General features: G+C 38.8%; 1 protein-coding gene across 1 annotated transcript in view; it reads right to left on the minus strand.

Moving 5' to 3' along the window:
- The window catches only part of HAPLN1 (hyaluronan and proteoglycan link protein 1), a 113486-nt gene extending 90439 nt beyond the window's left edge, over nt 1-23047 (minus strand). The window contains exon 1 of the mRNA XM_040421514.1: nt 22925-23047. The gene's annotated coding sequence lies outside the window, so the exon portion shown is untranslated. The remainder of the gene's footprint in view (nt 1-22924) is intronic.
- Between the last annotated feature and the right edge of the window lie 395 nt (nt 23048-23442).

A 23442-nucleotide genomic window follows, 5' to 3' on the forward strand; every position in this document is an offset into this window, starting at 1 on the left:
GTTTTTTTATGTAAAAAAGTTCTACACAAAGTATTTTTTTTCTTACTGTCTTAAATAACGTATCTCAGACGGAAATGGCTAAAATGGATGTAAAATGTGCATAAATGAGCATAACGGATGCTTAAAATACAGGATCTGTTTTATTGCTTTTTTTTTCTTCTTCTGACTGATCAGAAGAACGGAAAACTAACAGTAATTTGAACACGGGCTTGGACGGTAGTACTATGTAGTACATTATACCTACTAATGTCACCCCTTGTGTACATGCTGTTTCATAAGCACCCCCCAGGTTATCAAAAACAGTAGTAATGTGTAATGTAGCACCAATGTACCTACAGTTCATGGGTGAGGGAGGGGAGAAGCTGGGGTAGAAGGTTGGAGGGACCAGGGATGGGTAGTCAGCGGGGCTTGGAAAGGACCATGGGGGCCCAATTTAGATTCCTGCTATGGGGTCCAATGAATTCTATGTATGCCCCTGCTTGTCTGTAATGCCGACAATAATAGGACATGTTCTATAATTTTGCAGAGCGGACATGTGGACATACAGACACCGAATGCACATGAAATTATTTCCGTTTTTTGCGGCCCCATTGAACTGAATGGTTTCACATACAGGCCACAAAAAAAAAAATGGTACGGACACAGAAAAAAAATAAGTTTGTGCGGGAGTCCTAAGATGGGCCCACAGAATCAGTTACACTGGTGGGCCCTAAGTACCCCAGTCCGACACTGGTTCTATCCATAGGCTGAGCCATGGGGGGGCAGGGGAGGGAGGTTGTGGAAGATCAGCCTTCCAAGCCAAGTTCTGATGAAGCTATCCAATTGAGTTTGTGCATGCATTGTGCCCACGTTCCAGGGACCTGGCAATAGACTTTACTACGTGAAATTGCAAAGAATTGGACTTTCCAATTTTCCGCACCCCCCCATTTTTAGAACATACATTTTATTTATGTACTTTATTTTAGCCTTGTACAATATATGAAAGCCTCAAACATGTATAGTTTTGCTTTGATGTCCTAAAGAACCCTTAAGTATCTGTAGAGTAAAAGTTGGGGCTTATGTCACCTGTTGACTAGGAAGCAGTTGTTACCATATTCTACAAGTGGTGCCCATATTTGTGGTGGTAGTATCAGTGTTCTTGGGTCTTAGGTGTGTGAACTGTTTAGTGTAGGTGCTCACTTTACAGTCTTAGAGAAGGGCAAGTGTGGGACCGAGCTATAGAGTGGTGTTTCCACCTTATAGTCACACTTGTCAGAGTTGTGGCCAATAATTAGTGTCATACAACTGCGTTTGAAGGTGTGGTGCATGCAATGGGACACGCAATGTTCTTTTTGCTCATGGATTTCATTTGAATCTTTGGCAAAAAAATAAATAAAAATCTTTTGTATAATTCCATATGAAATTGGAATATGGATGAACCCATAGATTTCTATAGTTACCTTTTTTGTATTCAAACCAAATGGGTCCAAATGATGTTCATATAGTCAAAAACATTTGAGTCCATCTGTTTGGACACTTTGACTATTAAAAACCACCCTTCTCCAAATATTTGGAATATATTTTTAGATATTTCATCATTTATCTCAATACACATTTAATATTAATACATTATTTATTAGATGTTCTTGTTTCCTGGATACATTAGAAAGGTTAGATGTGTATTTTCTGATTGTGTTGCAATAACACACCGATCTTTCATATTTTCCATAAACAGTTTATGTTGACCTGAATTCTCATGTCCAACCTAAATATGTGAACAGACACATGTTTATTTGGAATTCTAGGCTTATTTCCATGTGATCAGACGGTACATTTTGCTCTGGTTCATATTTTCTTATATTGCCGTATTAGACTTAATTTGATCTCTGTAGGACCTCTGTACTGACTTTCAACTCTGGCTTATTGTAAAGAAACATGCTGTACATTAATGCAAGGAAAGGATTTGTGACATTTGTAACTGATTTGGAAAATCAAACCATCTTAATGTTACTTCCTTGCTGATTTCCATGACAATAATCACATTCCTGTTATGCTGTCAGTCTAATTCATGTAACTTTTAGGATTTTACATTCATGTCTACCTAAACACTAAACAGCATGGAGGCTAATATGTGTTTTGGAGTTAGAAGTAAAGAACACATTGCTTTTATTTCAATATGTAGTCAGTAAAGCTATTAGTTTGATTGCAGCAAATTGGTCTTCATTGTACAGGATGAACTCTTAGCAAGAATTTAGCTTTTCTGTAGGTGCAGAATGTCCCACGTCACGGGATTTAAAAAATTCTGCTACCACTTTTGGACAAATTGGAACCTTTTAGATTTGTGTTGAGTTCCCAATGAACGTACCTGTAATAGAAACTATCGGCTTAGTGAAGGCCCCATGAGGATGGCCTCCAGTAAAATGAGACTATGTGAGTCTCACGCATGTGCCGCTACTGTAAGTAGCAGCACATGCAGAACTGTATTACACAGCAAATCCGATTTGTTATGGAATGTGGCGCGATCAATGAATCTGTGTTTAAATTTGTACAGTTCTGCATGTGCCTCTACTTACATTAACAGTGCATGCACGTGACTCACATAGTTTTGCATTACTAGCGGCCATGTTCATGCGGCTTCAGGGGAGCCTATACATTCTATTACAGGTATGACCATTGGGAACTAAGAATATGTGGCACATGATTCTAAGAGATTTGGATTCATCCAAAAGTGGACGAATCCGAATCTACCAACACTAGTTATAATAAAATTAAATAATAAAAGTGGCATGCTTGTTTAACTATAAATGTTTTTGTTCCAGGCTACGAGTTCTGCTTTTTGCAGACATCATTAAAGGAAACACCTAGATTCCACCTTCAATGATGCCACCATAGGATGACAGTCCTCTGTAATTTTTAGTGTGTTTGTGACTGTTTCTGTGATCTAGGACCATAAGGAGGGATTCACATGGGATTATAATCACTTTGTGGATCTTTCCTTATTGATCGTGTGGTTTGGTGCAATTTTTTCCTGTCTAAAATGTCCTTGTCTTCCCCAAATAATGGCCAAGCTTGGTGCTCAGGAGGCAACAGCATCTGATGGGACTAATGCCTAGATGCATGTAAATTTTTCCAACTGGGAAGATTTCTCATATAACTAGCGACAGGTTGGTCAGTCAACTAATAAATCCATCTGACGAACCTGTTTTCTCATGAAAAGGGACATGAATGGGTTGTGAGCTGTCAATGTGCTAAATCACTGGTTCTTTTATTTCCTAACCTCCCTCCCTTTGGCTTTTTATTACCAGTTGACGATTGTTTTTTGCTTTACTCTCATGGCCTCTTTAACAAGGAAATAGCGGGAGAGTACAGAAAGGAAAACCAAAAGCCCATAGTAAAATAATGAGATTGATTTGTAGGCTGAAAAGGAGGCAGAATGTATAAGGCTAACCCCATGAGATATCAAGATATTGACAGGAGGTATCCTTTAAAGTAGCAATTCTCAGAATGTGGTATGTATATCCTAAGAGGTAAAAGCCACATGAGTGGAGGTATGGGGAAGGCTATGTCTGTTATCAGAACACCCCACTACCAGGGCTTACGTGTTACCTCTGGGTTCATACAAGTTGCAGTAATATTACATTATTATTGTAATGCAAACTCAGTATTGGGCATAGGAGAACATTTTTATGGTCACAAATCACGCATGACCTTGTTCCTATAGGGAAACAATTTCACAGCATTTTGGAGGAAACCAAACTAGGGGTAACAATTTTACTAATAACAGTACTTTTGACAATCATTACAATTTTTGCTATCATCCTACCAATAACATGCTATATAAAGATAAGCTGTATACTGTTAGTACTTGTGGATGAATATTTAAGGTCTAGGAAACAATATTTCATGAATACACAGCTATTAATTGATACAAATTGGCCTGTGTTCAAACCTAAAAACTTTCCTATCATATGCACATGGCAGAAGTCTGGCGTATATGGCAGATACACCTCATTATAATTAATGACAATGCATTTGGTGAATATTTAGACCTACCTATCATGATGGTTTTATACATATCAGGCTCATAGTTCGAGTCCACATATTTCTTATTATTTTTAGTGATTCTATGACTTGCTGTTATACAGTTATGAAATACATAAAAGAAGCAATGTTCATGTATAGGAATGCTGGGAATTCCCAAAAGATTTTCTGTCAGCATAAACCCAGTAGAGTAAAATTATTGTTTTCATCATTATTGACTAACTTTCCTGGAGAGTTTACTTTCATTTAAGAATATATACTCAACAGCCTTCAGCCTAATGAATGAGCTAATATTTTAAAGGGTTTTATTCCATGACAAATATTCTACAGTTTCAAATTGGATCAGAATACTTTTGTACAGAATTTGCATGTATGTAAAAATGTTGTGTAGTCACTGAGCTAAAAATGTTTCCGCATAGCACCATCTTATGTTTGTTCTTCTAACTTCTCTGTCCACCTCACAATGGTGGTTGCACATGCTCAGTTCATATCTACTGTTAGAAGCTGTGACAGATAAAGGGAGACAGCTTCAGCAGAAAGGACATGACCTCTAAGAAAGAACATACTCCCTGAGCTGCCAGTTTAAAATAAATCTAGCCCAGCAATTTTGAATAATGAATGGGGGACCTCTGGATCCATAATATGTATAGAGTTAGTTATAGTTTGTTTTACAAAGAGATTGTCATGTACTATATGATGTCCAATTCTTTTTACATGACTAACCTCTTTAAATATTCAGGTCTTTCTGTCCTATAGAATTATCCATGACTGGAAAAGGAGTTTGTGCACAAAACATATGGAATCAAGCAGTTGTTTCTATGATATACAAACAGACTATTTTCTCTACCAAAATTATCTTCTTAATAATGTTACAATCCCAACAGTTAAATAACACATGTACAGTGCCTTGCAAAAGTGTTTACTCCGCTTGGTGCTTTACCTATTTTTTGGTATTAGAACCTCAAATTAAAATGGATTTTAGACTTTCTGTAATACACATGGCAAAATACTCAAAATTATTTAAAAGGAATGGAAAACACATTTGTAATATAAGTACGGTAAATAAATTAAAAACTGAAAAGCACTGAGGGCATAGGTGATCAGTCCCTTTGCTATGAAACACCTAAGTAATTTCTGGCCCAGCCAACTAGCTTCCAAAGTTATATAATTAGTTAAATAAAGTTGCCTTGTGAACAAAGTGTCACATGATCTGCCACATGATGTATGTATAAAAGAACTTGCTCTAAAAGGCCCCTGAGTCTACAACACTACTAAGCAAGCCACATGAAGACCAAGGAGCTCTGTGAATGGCTCAGAGATAAAGTTGTGAAGAAGTATAGATCAGGGTTGTGTTATAAAAACTTTCCCAAACTTTGAAAATACCATGGAACACCATTAAATTCACTGTAATAAAATGAAAAGAATATGACATAGCTACAAACCTGATAAGAGAAGGCCGCCAATCAAAATTCACAGACCAAGTAAGGCATTAATAAAAGATTGAACAAAGATATCATCCATAAAAAGGGAGGATCTGCAAAGATCCCAAGCACGGGTGGAAGTACCTGTCCATAGGATCACTGTAAGCCATACACAATACAGAGGGAACAGAAGAAGGTTCTCTGGTCAATGAGTCTAATATGTAACGTTTTGGCTATCATAGGAAATACTATGTTTGATGGAAACCAAACACTTGACATCACCCCAAGAACACCATTCCTACAGTGAAGCATAGTTGTGGCAAAATCATGTGGTGGGGATGCTTTTCAAATTTAGGGAATGGAAAACTGGTCAGGATTGAGGGAAAGATGGATGACAGTACATATAGGGTACTTTGTGAGGAAAATCTGCTTCATAGATTTGAGACTTCAACAGGATCCTTCCAACAGGGCAATTGCCCTGCTAACGTTACAATAGCGTAGATTAAGGTAAAAACATTTAAATGTCTTGGAATAGTCTATTCAAAGCCCAGACCTTAATCTACAGTAACTGAGAATCTGTGGCAGGACTTGAACACTGTTGTACAGCAATGCCACTCATCTAAAGGTCTTGGATCAGTTTTGCCTGGAAGAATAGGCAGAAATTCCAATGTCTAGATGTGCTAAGGTTTGCATAGACTTGCATCTGTGATTGTCCTAAAAGGTGGATCCACAAAGTATTAACTTTCAGGGAGTGAATACATATGCACATTACATTTCTGTGTTTTTCCCTTAATTGTTGTTTGTATCAAATTAAAAAGGATTTAGCACCTTTAACATGGTAGGCATATTGTGTAAATCAAATGGTACAACCCAGCCAACAAAAAAAATCCATTTAATTCCAGGCCCTGTACAGTCTTTTCAGTCTGAAAGTTGTTTTATTCCGCATATAGCATACAAATATTTTTATAATAGAGTCATTTTATCAAGTTAAACCTATAAAATATTATGCTCATTGTTTCTCAATTACAAATATGCTTTGGAAAAAGACAAATAATTATCCTTCGACTTGTTACCTTTAATACTTTTTTCTCCAGGATATAGTTTACAGGAAATAGGAATTTATGTCTATATAGCCTGTCTTTACAGCAAATGATATATTTGTTTCCTAACAGTTGATGTAGACATACCAGCAACACTTTCCCTTTTTGACATATTCATTTAAATCGTGTTTGAAAACCCAGGTTATACTGTAGACTCAGCTCGCCTGCAGATTCAAAAGGCACAGTAGGACTTCATTTAAGCCTCTCTAGCTCTATAATGATGAAACACAAAGTATGAATTCTAAAAATGAAGTTTAATTTCCTAAAATGACATTCTGCCTAATTGTGATTTCCAGCAGAGATGATGTACTTGGATATATTGGTAGTTCCACCCGCCTTGTTGAATTTGCTAAATGCAAATTATTTTTCTATATAGAGAATAATTTAATAAGAAACCCAACATTCCCTTCTCTTTTTGTAGTGGTCTCAGATTATTGTGAAGGAATTAAGAAGTCTGTAGGATAACATACATTTTCTGATGGGGTTCATAGTGTAAGATAATGAGGGTTGAGCAAATTGAAGTATCCGAAATGGACTTCCATCCGAATTTCAGGGAAAATTCAATTTGCAGCTAACCCGAATTTCCTTGTGCTTCATAGTCACGGATCAATTTCCCCTGAACTGGCAAAAAAAATAAAAATCATACTCACCTCATCCATTCGAGCATGTAGAGGCCACCGCTTCCATTTGATTGAAGATCCCACGTGAAACCTCACATGCGATGTTCTAAGACACCATGTCACCATGGCGGCCAGCATGATGACATCATCACGCACCGCACAAGATTTTGAGCTGGATCTTAAATCAAGATGGCCATGGTGGCCTCTTCGCACTCACATGGATAAGGTATTTTTTTTTCAATGGTATAACCCCTGAAAGCACTAATTTTTTATTGCAGATGCGGTGATCAGCGATGAACGCGGCATCTGAGGGGTTCAATGATGGGGGGTGGCACAATCACTGTTTCCCGTCATTGTGCCTGCTACTCACAAAGAAATGCGCTTCGTGACGAGTTACTTCTTTGTGAAATTCAGCGAGTTGAATCAAATTTTTAACTAAAGAAAATGATGACCACAGTTACTACTGCCAAAGCACTGCTTTATAAAGCTACATTAAGAAACAGTTCTTTCATGGTGGCATGCAGGGCTATTGGATACTAAATGCAGAGTGAGCAGTTTTTCCTTGACTGAATAAATACTTGTAATGGTAAGGCAACTGTGTCAAATGGCACCTAAAAGGAATCTCATTTAAAATGATGCAATATGAAGTCCTTTCCCAGCCTGTACTGCATATGTTTATACAGCAAACTCTGGTTTAAATACTATAACCAGCTACCTTTACATAGAAATTTCACAGTATGATTTAATATGTAAGGACCTTAGTAATTTATTTCTTTGTTCGGAATGTCATGAAGAATAGAGTGCAAAAACCTAGATGGAATTTTTTTTATATAGACCTGGCAATAGCTTTGATTTGTTAACTGACTACTTCCATTTATCATCAGTAGCATTTATTATTACCTTTATTTATTTCTATACCACCATCAAATTGTGCAGCACTTTGCATAGTATGATATTGGGGAAACTCATTGTAACATTTACAGTAAATTGCAAAGTCCAAGCTTGTTGTCTGAAGGGAATGTAGCAATCTCTGCTCCAGAAGACAGGTAAAGTGGTAGGAGAGAGCATAGTTGTGACAAACTCACCTGTTCTAGCTTGTGGCATGGAGAAGAGAGGCAGAAGGCTTAGCTTTAGAGCCAATTAGTTAGCTCTATGCTCTACTTAAAGGGTTTCTAACGCCAGATTTTCACCTATTTATCTGTCTGACACTAGCGATCTGCTAGTGTCTGCTGTACCTAACCATGTTCATGTATTACCTTTGTATGGAGCGGTTAAGCTTAAAAACGTAGTTTTATTGATATGCAAATGAGCCTCTAGGTGCTATGGGGTTGTCTTTTCAGCACCTAGAGGCTCCGTCTACTCACTATTTCTGCCGCCCATCTCGTCCCTCCAGCCCACCCCTCTCGTCTAGATTGACAGCCTACTTCTCTTCATCTCGGCCGAATTCTCGCGCCTGCGCCGTGTGCTTCTGTATTCGGCGCAGGCACAGTGACTGTCGGACCGCTCCCTGCAGCACCTAGAGGCTCATTTGCATATCAATAAAACTACGTTTTTAAGCTTAACCGCTCCATACAAAGGTAATACATGAACATGGTTAGATACAGCTAAATCTGGTGGTAGAAACCCTTTAATTACTGATGAACTTGTGCTGAATGCCAGTTATTGAACTTTCAACCTGGTTCCAGTGAATGCTAGTTTTCTCTGTGCATTTTGTAAGTATTCTTGTGTTTTTGACACAGTTAATTTATCTGACTGCCCTTTGACTTCCCTCTTGTATTTCCTACTGTGCATTGACTAGGATTGTTCTCCTGACTACTCTCCTGCCTTTTCTTTTATGTGTTATTCGTCTCTTTTGGTTTTGATTCACCTTGTCTCTGATGTGGATTCTAATTACTGATTTGGCTTTGACATTTTTTTCTCCTCTGGTTCTGTTCACACCACCTGCTAGCAGTTACCTGGTCATCGCTACACAGGATTCAATACATCCTGCAGGAACTGTTCAGGGTTAACTAGTTAGGTCCCTGAGTGGGATTGCATCTATCAGGGAGGCTCTTTGGCTGTAGGCTTTTCCACTGCAGGGCTCCTCTAGTGAAGTCAGCTCTTGCTGAATCGGGTAGCTAGCATCAAGTCTGGCAGATGATGTTTATTTGCTGGGCAGGTCATAGTACTCTTTCAGTTTCACTACAGGGAGTTTGAGTTTCTTAAAACGGAGAATTCACTGTGTGGAGCTTTACTACATTATAAAAGTCCAAAGCTGAGATCAACATGGATTTTCCAACTGATCGGCAAGTATGCAACCTGACATTTTGAAAATGATTACATAATGGAATATGGGTGAAAATATTGGAATATGAAGGTTATGCAATCATCATCATTTTTCTCAAATATTGGAATTATTCACTCTACCAAAGACCTTAAACATATGGTGCACATAAAAATGCTCTCAGTGCTTTTAGACCTTGAGCTTGTCCAATAAAGTTTTAAAGGGGTTGTCTCACTTTAGCAAATGACATTTATCACGCAGACAAAGTTGATACAAGGCACTTGCTAATGTATTTTGATTATCCATTTTGCCTCTTTTAATGGCTTGATTCACTTTTCTATCACAGTATACACTGCTTGTTTCCAGGGGTTACAACCACCATGAAATCTAGCAGTGGTGGTCGTGCTTGCGCACTTTAGGAAACTGTACACTTTTTCCTATAGTGTGCAAGCACAGCAACCGTTACTGGATTGCAGAATGGCCATAACTCCTAGAAGCGAGCAATGTATAGGGTGATGGAAAAATGAATCAAGCCAGCATAGGAGGCAATATGGACAGTCACAATACATTAGTAAGTGCCTTGTCTACATGATAAATACCATTTGCTGAAGTGAGACAACCCCTTTAAGCATAGCATTAGCGTCAAATAAGTGGCTTCCTTGTGGTCACCCAACCTTATACTCTTAACATCTCAAGCATTTTTTTTTAAAATTATTGAAAAGTTTTCTAGTGCACTGAGCAAAAAGCCAATTAGTTCTATACTGTAAGTCTCTAGTGAAAATGTCTCAACATAACTAAGGCTCTAGTCAAAAGAAATGATGTTCTCTTGCAATCCAATTACTCCTTTGAAATGATTTTTCAATGTAATTGATTATGCTCCAAAATTCTCATTGTGTTGTAGTAATTAAATGTAATTCCAGAAAAGAAAATGATGTGAGCATATGCAATAGGGATAGTAGATGAGTTTACTATAGAGATTATTTCAGGTACTGTACACGCAATTAAATCCATTTTTTCTTTTTATTACCATATTATACATTACTTTGATTGTTTTCTTGTATCTTGTTAGAACAAACTGTTGGAACAATGAATTTCTAACGAAAGAAAAACCTCAAAATGTTTTTTTGGAAAGATTGGATTGAATAATAAGTTGTGCTTGTATTCAGAATACTAATTAACAGAAATGTTTCCCTCTTTTTCAGTACCCAGAGAGCTCATAATAGCCAGAACTACAGCTCTCCATTGCTGTACTGATCTCGATGTTAATGTTTGTCCTCTATGTCCTAATTCCCATTAGGGTGTATAGAATATTCATGTCCAATATATCGCTGTGTTCTCAGATGGTGTCCATCATAATGGTTGTAGAGAAGACTACATTGCTGTATTGGAGCCATCTAATAGTATTGTCATCATCAATCCAGTTTGTTTTCTCCATGATCAATTAACAATATAGTTTCTATGAGGATTTTAGACACCCTCAAGCATCTGTTTAATTAAGAAAAGGGGTCCTTCCACCTCCTCCAGGGTAAGTTGTGCTTGGGGTGTTTGGCAATCACATATCCCTACCCTCCCCAATAAAATTCATACTGCTATCAGGCCAAATGGAACATCCAAAAAGCCAGGAAATATCCTATGCACATAATAAGCTTAAAAAGGACCTGTCACCTCTCCTGACATTTCTGTTTTAGTGACTACTTGCATTTCACACGTATCAACAATTCATAGGGCTCTGTGTTGTGCTATTCCTTTATTATTCTTGCTAGAAGTTATGGATGAATTACTAGCAGTTTGCTGTTAAGGTCCAGATGGATGATACCAGTTGAGGTTGTGTTCCTGCACAGTCGCACACTATCCAATCGGTGATGTCAATGTCAGACTGTACAGGGACATACCCTCAACTGGTAACACCATCTGGACCTTCATTGTAAACTGCTAGTAATATATTAATAACTATGACCAGGATTAATAAAGTAATGGCACAACATCGAGTCATAAGAACAGAGGCTTCACCTAGGTCTTGACACCCTGATGATCAGCTTTTTATGGTCTATGCCTATCCTAAAGATAGGCCTTAACTTTGTAAAGGGTTGGACAACCCATTTAAAACTAAGACTACACTTGTTTCCTATTATTATCCAAAGGTGGGTGCTCAAGGGTGTTTAGCAGACTTGCCGTGGTTTCACACAAAGCAAAGAGTTTTTGTGGCAGTTTTTCATACAGTTATTTTAGAGCTAAAACCATGATCCGATTCAAAAGGCATTAGAAACATAAAATAAATATTTGTACTCAATCCTTTTGGATCCACTTCTGGTTTTGGCTCAAAAATTACAAAAGAACTGCAGTGGCAGTTTAAAAAAATAATAATTCTGTGCGTAACTACTGTACATTAAAAGTAATTTGAAACTGAATACAGTAAGTGCACAAAATCAAAATCCAGCAAACCTCGGCCACACACTGATACCATTCAATCTAGTGGCACAGCTTTCTATTTTATTAGCAATGCTTTTGAACTGTAAAATACGCTTGTGAGATTTGCACATTTGTTTAGAATCCAAAGATGAAAAGCGAATGATGAAATTTTAGGTTGCTTACAAGAAACACTGCCTTTGTCATGGTCAAATCGGGTTTTCACATGGACAAGGAACACAAGAATGATAGCAAGGTAATTGTTAACGATTCATGCAGCAATTTTTAGTTTTTTATTACTGGAAAAATACATACAGTATGACTTCTTTTTATATTATCTGTTCTAGGGTACAGTGTTTGTGCTGCTGTTTGTAGCCTTTGGCATTACAGCTGGTAGCAGGAGTAATCACCTCTACTCTGGATTATCCTGATGATATTGCTCCATTACCATATACAGCGTTATTCATTACAATCACATTACTGTTTTTCATTATAAAAGCTATATTATGTTTAATTTTAGATAGATTCAGTTTGAAGGGGAATTCTGGTTTTAGCACATATTTTTTATTCTTGGTCTATTTTAAAAAGTTACTCAGTTTTCCCATATACTTGCCATCTAATTTTCAAGATCTCTGCATGCGGTTAATTTATACCAGTCCAAGTTATTTTTATTCATCCATATCAGATTAGCGGGGGTCCGATACCCGGAACTCATCTCATGCTGTTCAGCTAGTTGAAGAGAAGACGAGCACTGTACCAGCGCAGCCGTCCCTTCATTGTTACCTGTTCATGTCACAACAGCAGCAGTGAGCAGGTGTGACTGCACCTAAGCCGTCCAATTCACTTCAATGGAACGAGCTGTCCCATTGAAGTGAAATGGACAGCTTCTTGTAATTACACCTGCTCACCGCATCGGGTAAACATAGAAGAGAGGGGTTGCACTGGCACGGCGTGCACCTTCTCCTCAACTAACTGACCGATGGGGTTCTTAGGCTACCTTCACACTAGCGTTAATGTTTTCCAGTATGGAGATCCGTCATACGGTCTCAATACCGGAAAAAAACGCTTCAGTTTTGTCCCCATTCATTGTCAATAGGGCCAAAACTGAACAGAACAGAATTCTCCAAAATGCATTCCGTTCCGTTCTCATACCAGAGAGCAAACTGCAGCATGCTGTGGTTTACTTTCCATCCTGGGATGCGGGGCAAGACGCATCTGTCATGACCCCCAATGCAAGTCAATGCGGACGGTTCAATTTTTTTCTGACACAATAGAAAACTGATCCGTTCCCCATTGACTTTCAATGGCGTTCATAACGGATCAGTCTTGGGTATGTACTGTATGTCAAAGATAATACAACAGGATCTGTTCATAATGGATGCAGATGGTTGTATTATCCGTAACGGAAGCGTTTTTGCTGAACCCTGCCGGATCCAGCGAAAAAACTATAGTGTGAAAGTAGCCTTACCCATATCTCTCTCCCTTGATGCCGCCTACTATTGTTTACTACTATGTAGCTGAACAGGAAAAGAAGTGGCTACATCCGTTTGGGATCTGAGCAGAAGAGCCCACAATGTGTGCGAGCGCAGCGGAGATGGTGGCATCAGGGGAGAAAAAGACAGGTAAGTAAAAAAGCGTCCTTTCACAGGTTAGTTACAACTATTAATTAGAAATAAAAGTAAAAGGTATCATTCCATTCAGCTGTGCAAACACTACAAAGGCACTTTGTCTAGTTTAATAGGGAATTTCTGGAAAATAAAAACAGAACACCTAGAAGGAGTTAAGATAAAAAGCCTATTTCACAACATGGCAATGCTGGAAGGTGTTACAAGTCCAATCACCAAAACTGTGGGATACATAACACTAGTTGGAGAATGCCCTGTCGAGCCATATAACTATTGTAGACACTTTGGTTAGATGATCAAAATAATTTTAAGAGACATTTTGAAAGTGTTCAAATACCTTGGTCTTGACTAGTGTTGAGCAAAGCGAAGCAGTTGAAGCGGAATTCGTCCGAAGTCTAGGAAAAGGTTGATTCGCAATTAATCTGAATTTCCTCGCACTTATTGGTAACTAATGAGTTTTTCCTAAAATGACAGCTACACGTGGTACAAAGTGAAAGTAAGAAGCAGCCAGCCAATCTGCAGATAGACATTCTCTGTGATGTCACAGCCTTAAAATTCCCTAATACTGAGTGGTCTCAGCCATTGTCCTGTGATCTGAGCATAGGGAGAGATGTGGCAAACACTGGTGCACTAGGGACAGTGCTGCTTCAAACGATTAATAGGAGAATATTGGAGTGGGAGAGTGCAGGGAGAGCTGAGGGAGAGCTGAGGGAGAGTGCAGGGAGAGTGCAGGGAGACTTATTCTGTGTCAGTTTTATTTATTTATTCCTACAATTACTTATTCCTACATCAGCCGTAAATGTAATTCAATACCAATAAGATGGAAGACTTTATTATTCTGGTGCCTGCGTGCCAACCAACATCATCCAGTCTGCACCGCTTAGGGGGGCCAGGGCTTAATGATGACTAGTGATGAGCGGCATAGGCAATATTCATTTTTGCAATATTTTGCAAATTTTTTGCATAATATTCTCAATAAATTCGCGAATTCTAGAATTCGTGATCTCCAGTCATTATTTTCGCGATTGTGCAAATCGGCACTAATGATGAGCATATTTTTTGCGCAATACATGCAACTTCACATTTTATCAGGTCTGAGTAGATATTACTGATTGGTGCACTAAGTATTGTTGTGACATCACAGCACTACAGCTGTAGCATGTATGTATGGACAGCAGAGAAACAGTAATTCCTATCACACTACCTAACACCCTGCACTGGAACTACAGTATATCACTATCTAACCTACACTAACTATATGCCACTAACTGTATTATATATATGAGCTAACTTAACCATCTAATGTAATTGGATAAGTAATAGGATCCAGATGAAAGCACAGAGCACAGCAATGACACTGCTCTCTCTCTCAGAACTGCAAAAAACAGCAGAAAATGACTGCTGGGGAGGTTCTTATATAGTAAGGGGTAGGCAACTTTCCTATTGGTTGCTAGGGATGTTGCTAAGCTCAGACAAAGACATTGCAGCCTTCTCATTGGCCCACAAGGAAGAAGGGAGGTTACTGATGAAAAAAAAATCTAGAATATTCGCAATTACGAATATATAGCACTATATTCTACATCTTCGCAAATTTTCAAAGTGCCGATATTCGCGATAAAAATTTGCGATTAGAATATTCGCGATCAACACTAATGATGACCATACTTACCTTTTGCTGGTTTTATTTCTTTCAAATCATCCTTCAAAGTCTCTATGTCCTAGAAAAGGGAGAGAGAAGGAGCTGGATGTTCCTGATGACATATTCTCATCGATATTAGATGATGTGGAAAAGGAGGAAAATCAGATGGCAGAGGCAGGGCTCCCACCTGTAGAGCAGGAGAGTGCTGGGGTTGGAGAAGTGGGTATGTCAGAGCTGATATACAGTATATGATAATATTCTATGTTTACTGTCAAATAACCTGCAGGAGATTGCAGGCAAAACAGCAATAACATGTATATTGTCCCCTCACCTAACCAGCCACACCCCATACCAGCAACAACCCCTGTTTAAAGGTGCTGTGCGGCCATTAACAATGAAGAAGAACTATACATCGCGGTCTTTATTATTAAATGAATGGCAGCTTTGGGCTGATTGGCTGCGCGGCTCTTCACCGCAGCATGGCCGCAGCCCGCCCACAGGCAGAGTTGCCATGGGTATGCTTGATTTATAGCAATTTGTGATCAATTAGTTTGTAACAAACTGAATTTCTTGGCTAACTTTGGCAAAGTTGGCGAATTGAATTTTTAAAAACTTAGCTCATCTCTAGTTTTGACATGACTGAAAAAAAACTTGCAAAGTGTCTGCAATACGAATGCTCTTCCATCCAACCTTTCTAGGTCAAGCTACACACCACGACTGTTGATATGTGACGCACATGCTCTGAATCCACAATGGAAGGGTTAGTAGATATGTGTCCAAAGCAATAGAAAATGATTCTCTCATGTAAAGAAAATTGACACATTTCCAATATATTTATAAATGTTGCCACTATTTGGAATTCCTTATTATTGCGGTTATCTTACTAGAAGAACGTACTGCTGCGACCTGTCATTGATAATTACAGACAGTATGTCACTTCTCATTATGGTTGTATATGCAGATGGTGGGCATGAAACTCTTTGCTGCTACTTTGAGGTCTAAAGTGTCAGCAGCTAGTTGTGTTATTTCAGATAGCAAAAACTGCAGTCACTTGAAGTTTCTGGGCTACAACATATGATTTGTGACAGGGCTCCTCACCAACCATGTACCATTTATGGAGATGAGTGGATACAACCCAAAAAATACAGGCTACTGTGCTTCTCCTGATTAACCGATAATCACATGAGCTGAATAATGCAATAAACACCAATCCTTTATTCATAACGTGTCAACACTGTACATGTTTTGGGTTAGCAACCCCTTCTTCAGACCAGAACAACACCTTGCACAGATCACTCTTCTACAGGGTGGGCCATTTATATGGATACACCTTAATAAAATGGGAATGGTTGGTGATATTAACTTCCTGTTTGTGGCACATTAGTATATGTGAGGGGGGAAACTTTTCAAGATAGGTGGTGACCATGGCGGCCATTTTGAAGTCGGCCATTTTGAATCCAATTTTTGTTTTTTCAATAGGAAGAGGGTCATGTGACACATCAAACTTATTGGGAATTTCACAAGAAAAACAATGGTGTGCTTGGTTTTAACGTAACTTTATTCTTTCATGAGTTATTTACAAGTTTCTGACCACTTAGAAAATGTGTTCAATGTGCTGCCCATTGTGTTGGATTGTCAATGCAACCCTCTTCTCCCACTCTTCACACACTGATAGCAACACCGCAGGAGAAATGCTAGCACAGGCTTCCAGTATCCGTAGTTTCAGGTGCTGCACATCTCGTATCTTCATAGCATAGACGATTGCCTTCAGATGATACGAGATGTGCAGCACCTGAAACTACTATTTATCAATCTGCTCAGTGCCCCAATCAACTCTATAATCAGGTCCTAATAAATCAGATGGCATGTTCAGTGGGACAGGTTCCCTTAAGTTGGTTTAGAATATATTTGCAACATTTTATTAAATACATAGGGGGTCATATTAACTGTAAAGTTAAAATGGCTTAGTTGCCCATAGCAACCAATCAGATCCCACCTTTCATTTTGGACAGCTCCTTTGGAAAATGAAAGGATAATTCTGATTGGTTGCTATGGGCAACTAAGCCAGTTCTACTTTACACCAGTTTGATAAATGGCCCCCATACTTCTTTGTTGGCCATCCTTTATATTATGACTAAACTGCCAAGTTTCCATGGCACAACTGTATGAAAGTGGTAGCTTCTCTATGACCTATATTAGTGATCTCAGGTTATGAGAAACTACTCTTCCTATTATGCTTGGAGTTGTAGCTTTTAAGGCAAGCTGGGGGTTGTAGTTTTACAGCAACTAGAGAGCCACTGGTCTAGATTATTTTGCATTAGGGCACTCCCTTAACTAGTTTTAATTTTTTTTCCCGATAAAAATACTCGTTTAACACAGTCAAGTTAAAACACTGTGTCCCATTCTATTTATTCAACCTTTTAGTAAAGTTACGTTTGTTATTCATGTACTATAAACAATGGATATTTTAGTCTGTGTGACTCACGTAAGTCACGCTTTATAGAAATGAGTAAAGCCTCAGGAATGTTACGGTTGGTATTTCTAAATTTTACAATTTTACGTGGACCAAGCCTCTATTTAAACATTACCTTATAAAAACGGCTTGTTCGTACTGAAATAGGATGGAGTTCACTTAAATCTATCACAGATGTGGTTTGTTTGAAGGCTAAACAGACAGCTTCATGGCAGCAACCACTAGGTGGCACACAGTAACCATATTTATTCCAGCCTACCCTCACAAACCTCCCATTCATATGGTAAATAAAGAGCTGCATTATTAATTTATGCCAAAGCATCCACTCTACACCTAATATTTGTTTAGCCAGCTGTTTCCTCCGATCCTTCTTTAACGCCACTGATTGAAGCCTTAAGTACATTTAGCCTTTTTTTCATCCCAAAAGAACATTATGTCGCCTGCAAATTATAAGCTACCTTTTCAAATGAGGTTGTACGTTACAGTAACGAACTGTGGTGCCGGAATGTCTAATCATTTCTGTGGGATAACAGAAGTTTACTGTAATCTGTACATGGCATTTCATTTTATGTTTAAGTAACCCTGACCCAATACATTTCCAGGCTGCCTGAAATTCTTTACCCATATTATAGATTATGCATGCATCATCACCTTTAATCAACAATATACACTTAATATTAGCTATGTGTCTTTTATAAATCTTGCCTAATGGAAACACATGTCAAACAATGGATTCGAGCGGAAGTCCTATGTGATTGAAAGTGTAATCAAGTAGGATTTACTGCAAATGAAAAGGATCTATCACTAATATGATTACAGGTAATGGGCTCAGCTCGCCATTTGTTATGCCCAAATCTATGAGCATGCAGAAGAATGGCTTGTTGGTCATCATAAGACTTCCATTTGGCCCACTGTAAATTATATCTTTATATACTGTATTTCTATAACGATGAATTACATGCTAACATTAACTTGGTGAAGAAGTTTAATATATACATGAGAAACTATCTGAGGGATAGCCTAGTATTCACTGCGGACATGCGTGAACTATGGCTAGTAGTGTATGGCAATGAGCTTCCCTAGTGCTTGAGTTCATAAGTACGAGGAGGCTTCCTTCTGGGCCTCCATCACAGATTCTGTCAAAACCAAAGAAGAGAACAGTCCTGCATGCAGAACTTTATTTTCACTTGAAAAGGCAGATTTCCGAATGGAAACTGAACCATTCTAGGACTTAGTTTGTTCTCCTATAACAGAGCAGAACAATTGTTCCAAAGACGCCGTACGGTAGGTTCACATCACCCTTTCGTTTCCGTTCTTCTAATCCACCAGAAGAACAGAAAAGAAAAAAAAGAAATGGATCCTGTATTTTAAGTATCCGTTATGCTCAGTTATGCACATTTTGCATCCGTTTTAGCCATTTTTGTCTGAGATCCATTATGTTAGACGGGGAAAGAAGGACTTTTTTCCCATCTTTTTTTTTTTAAAAATTGTATAACGGATGCTAGCCTAAAGAGAGCCTGATCTCTTTTTTGGGTGGGTCAGCTGTAGTCAACCTAGGAGGAGGTTGTTATTGCAAGGGAGCTGCTGGGTAAATATGGGTGGATGCCAGGGGTCCTTCAGAGCCAAGAACCATGCCTAATGTTTCTGTAGTCAATAGATGGGGTCTGCTAGCTTAACACTTAAAATCTGTCTTAACTGTGCATTCCCTTAGCTAAACGTTCTGCTTCCACCTGGAGCCAAGGAAAACTCCACCTTATAGTGATATTATTGGATATGTTACCAATGGGAGTATTCTGCATTAAAACAAAACAGTACGAGGAATTCAAATCCCCAGCAGCTTCCCTGTCAGCAGACTACAGGCTGTTTTTCCAATGTCCCATTCACAAACAACAGGCTGCTTCATAGTCTACCGTTGGATTAGCAGGGCAAGAAGGAGAAATTGTGGATTTTATGCAGGCCAGAAGTAACAATTCACAGCCTCAAATCATTTCGTGAAATTCAGTTTAATAACACAGCGGTGGACGTCTGCGTGCACAGCTTGTCATCGGGCACCTGCTGGATCTGTGTTAGGTTTTCATCAGGACTTGGTGGGTTTTACCTTAACTGACAGCTTTTCATTTCATTATGGAAAGCTTTACAGATGAGTCATGTGTCCCAGGTGACATTACTCAAGTGCAATTTTTTTCTATGTGATTTGTTGAGGGTCTGTGAAGTCAGGAATGTGGACTGCTGAGACCTGTCTACCTACATTACAGGACCCATAGGGGAGGTGGGCTGCTAAGTATATATTGTATATAGATGAATAAATAGTGGATAGATAGATGTAGATTGATTGATTGATAGATAGAAGAGGCAGCACTCCAAACTTTTTAAAAAGTTGATAAAAAATATATATAACAAACTCACTCCAGTACAAGGGTTACGTAGGGAAACTGGATTAACTTTGTAGACAAAAGTGTTAGGTTTGATGATACACCAAATTTAACACCATGGTAAAATTTGATAAATTTGGTGCAAAATGCTCCGAAGCAGACTACTGCAAAACAGACGTCAACTATTACCCTCATAGCTGTCAAGGAAAGTGATAAACTCTAGTGTACATCTCAGGGTCACAGACGGTAAGGAAAGTTCTATCCAATCATTTTAGAATTAGTGTTGAGCGAACTTCTGTTTTAAGTTCGGCGTATAAAGTTTGGCTTCCGGTTAGCGGAGAATCCCGATATGGATTCCGTTGTGGTCCGTGGTAGCGGAATCAATAATTGGCCATTCTTCACTAACCGGAAGCCGAACTTTAGACTCCGAACTTAAAACAGAAGTTCGCTCAACACTATTTAGAATCAAAAAGCTCATTGAACTTTCAAGCAATACTACATTCCCAGTGAACGTTAGGCCTCATTTATCAAGACTGTCTTTGTTGCCCATAGCAACCAACCAGAGCTCAGTTTTTATGTTATAAACTGCTCAGGAAAAATGAAAGCTGAGCAATGATTGGTTGCTATGGCTAGGAAAGTCTGACTGTTAGGCAGTTTTGATAAATGAGGCCTAAAGTGTTTTTGCTGCGATAGAAATGGTGCATTACGGTGTATTGTTCTACAACACATCTTATGCCCCATGAATAAGTGCTCTACGGCCCCCATTATCTTGAAATGTTTAGTGCCAAAGAGAATAAATGCTGGACTTTTACTTCAAGTTGGATGAATATTCTGATACACTCTGTGGTCCTTGATTGCATTTGTTTTCACAGTACTATTTTCTGGTGCCAAGATTACACTCAAAGGCCTGTTTGACTTGATGACATCATATTGGAACATGTACAGACACACTTTCCACTGAGAATTCCCATATGTACTGCCCGCACTGTGTATTATTCTAGTGACAGGAATGCCTATTTGCACTATCAAAACCGAATCGGAGACGTCTTGCATCCACAAACATAGAGCATCAAGCCCGAGCACAGCAAACAGGCGCGTGGCCAATCTATGAGCAATTATCTACTGAGGGAACACAATGCTTGGGGGTTGTACACTGCCTCGTGTTAGCCTCATACATATTTTATTCCATCATTTAACATTGCTTTTCACATTCCTTATATCAAGGGATATATTTTTATTATTCGATTTTTTTCCCCTCAAACTGACCTATTTTATTAAATATACTGAGCCTGCAGGTAGAAAGGTTATAAAGTAAAGTCATTTGAGATAAGAATTCCACAGAGAAAACCATAACTTCATCTAATGAATTTCTCCAGCGCAGAGTACAAGCAGCAGCATACCATTACAAGACGCTCTGCTCATCTCAGAAGCAAATGGAGCATGCTGGGAGTTGTAGTTTCACAACACCTGGAGTGCTAAAGGTTGCACTAGACATTAGACTTTCATGCAAACAGTCCAGTGTTCTTTGGCACCATATAGGTCCAACACATTTCTAAGCAGAGATGAATTCTGTATATTGATGTGTATACACTGAACTTGGCAAATCGAATATCAACAATCTAAAAATTGCCCATTTACAATGATGGTTATACCGGTAGATTCACAATTCAAACTGAATACTGAACTGTGAAGTTGGCAAATCCACTTGCTTCTTTCTAGTTACTATGTCATACAGAAAATATATAACATAACGTAAGAGAGTAACTTCCGAACTAGCAGAGCCGAGTTTGTGACATGTAGCAGGTACAGCAGGGTTTGCCATTGTCACAAATAATATCTCATTGGGCTATAGTGTTTTGCATAGGAATGCGAGAAAACCTACTATATTTCAGAAAATTATCAAGGGTCATAAGCAATACACACACACATATATATATATATAACATACGTTATGTATGTGTATAGGCATGTATGAAATATGTAAGGCATAGAAAAGCCATTTGTCTTTTCCCAACCCTTCAGGTTAGGTCTACACGATGGCATTTGTAGCGCGAAATTTTGTCGCACCAATGTCACGCGACAATTTATATAATGATAGTCTATGGTGTCGCACTGCAACATGCGACATGCTGCGACTGGGACGCGACAGTCGCAAAAAAATCCATTCATTCGCAGTCGCAGCATGTCGCAGTGCGACACTATAGACTATCATTATAAAAATTGTCGCGCGACATTGGTGCGACAAATGTTGCAGTGTAGTTGTGCCTTATCTGTCGTCATGTAGACCTAGCCTTACGCTATCACGTCTCAACTGGTTTTACAGAGGACTGCACTTATATATGCAGAGTTGCGTTCCCTAAATAGATGATTAAAATGCTAATTCGACCATCAATGTCTGCATCCATGTACTAACACCTGTTAAATATAATACCGCCATTTAGAAAACGTTGCTTTTTTTGATACATATCAGACCACGCGATCCTCCTAAGCTATTACAAACCTGTAAGTTTATTTACTAAAACAGACATAATGATTTTTCCATCATACAGCCCTTGTAAATGCAGCAGAGGTAAGTTGGGGTTCCGCAGAGCACCTGTGGTTTTGCAGAAATGTCATATAGTATTATAAGGACATATACCAGTTAAAGTGCCACAAAGAGTTAAATGATAACTTCACCTCTGCTACATGTGAACCTAGTATTGTACCCGTCACCTACGCAACAGGTAATACCTAAATGCTGAGAGAAAGTATTAATAGCCAGGATCCATGACCGGAGACATTCAATACTCCCACATATCCTGTACACCTGACATTACACCAGTGCTGCAGGTGAAGGGTTACTGATCCCCTGGAAGAATAGAGCCTGGCACCAGAAAGCCTTTTACTTAATACTTTTAAGAATTTTTTTTTTTTAAAAGTCAAAGTTTGTAAACTTCTCAAGTTTTGTGGAATTCGTTTCAGCACATATGACATGGAGGTGCTTACCTTGTAAACTTTGCTTCTGAGTCCTGACTGTTGCTTTGTGGCTCTGTGGATGGCAGAGGTCCTGATCCTGGGCACCAGAGCCAGCTTCTCCTCCAGCAGAAAGGGAAAGTAGTACGTCATAAGAAAGTACGCCTCCAGGATGGGTTAATTACAGCCCAGCATTCAGTGTGTGCTGCTCTCCCAGCCTTGGTGTATGGTGCTGAAGACAGCAGCAACAACAGTGTGGCTTCTGTATGCAACACACCCACCTACTCCACCACCTCCAGCCCAAATTTACAGAGCTCCTTTATGCACCTCTGTGTGATCCCACTCATATGGGACATGTCAGATCACCCAATTCAGCAAAGGAAAGCCTGAGAGGTTGTAACGGAGGAAATGTCCAAGGAATATAAGAAGTTCTTATTGTAGACTTGGTGCTTGTTTGCAGAAGAGTCAGTGCCAGTACTGTATACTGTACAGTATATATAGTGTTCTGAGGGTTAGGGTGACACAGTAGTGGGTGGGGTTGGGAATACATA

The sequence above is a fragment of the Bufo bufo genome, chromosome 2 (assembly GCF_905171765.1).
Source record: "Bufo bufo chromosome 2, aBufBuf1.1, whole genome shotgun sequence".
NCBI classification, from domain to species: domain Eukaryota; kingdom Metazoa; phylum Chordata; class Amphibia; order Anura; family Bufonidae; genus Bufo; species Bufo bufo.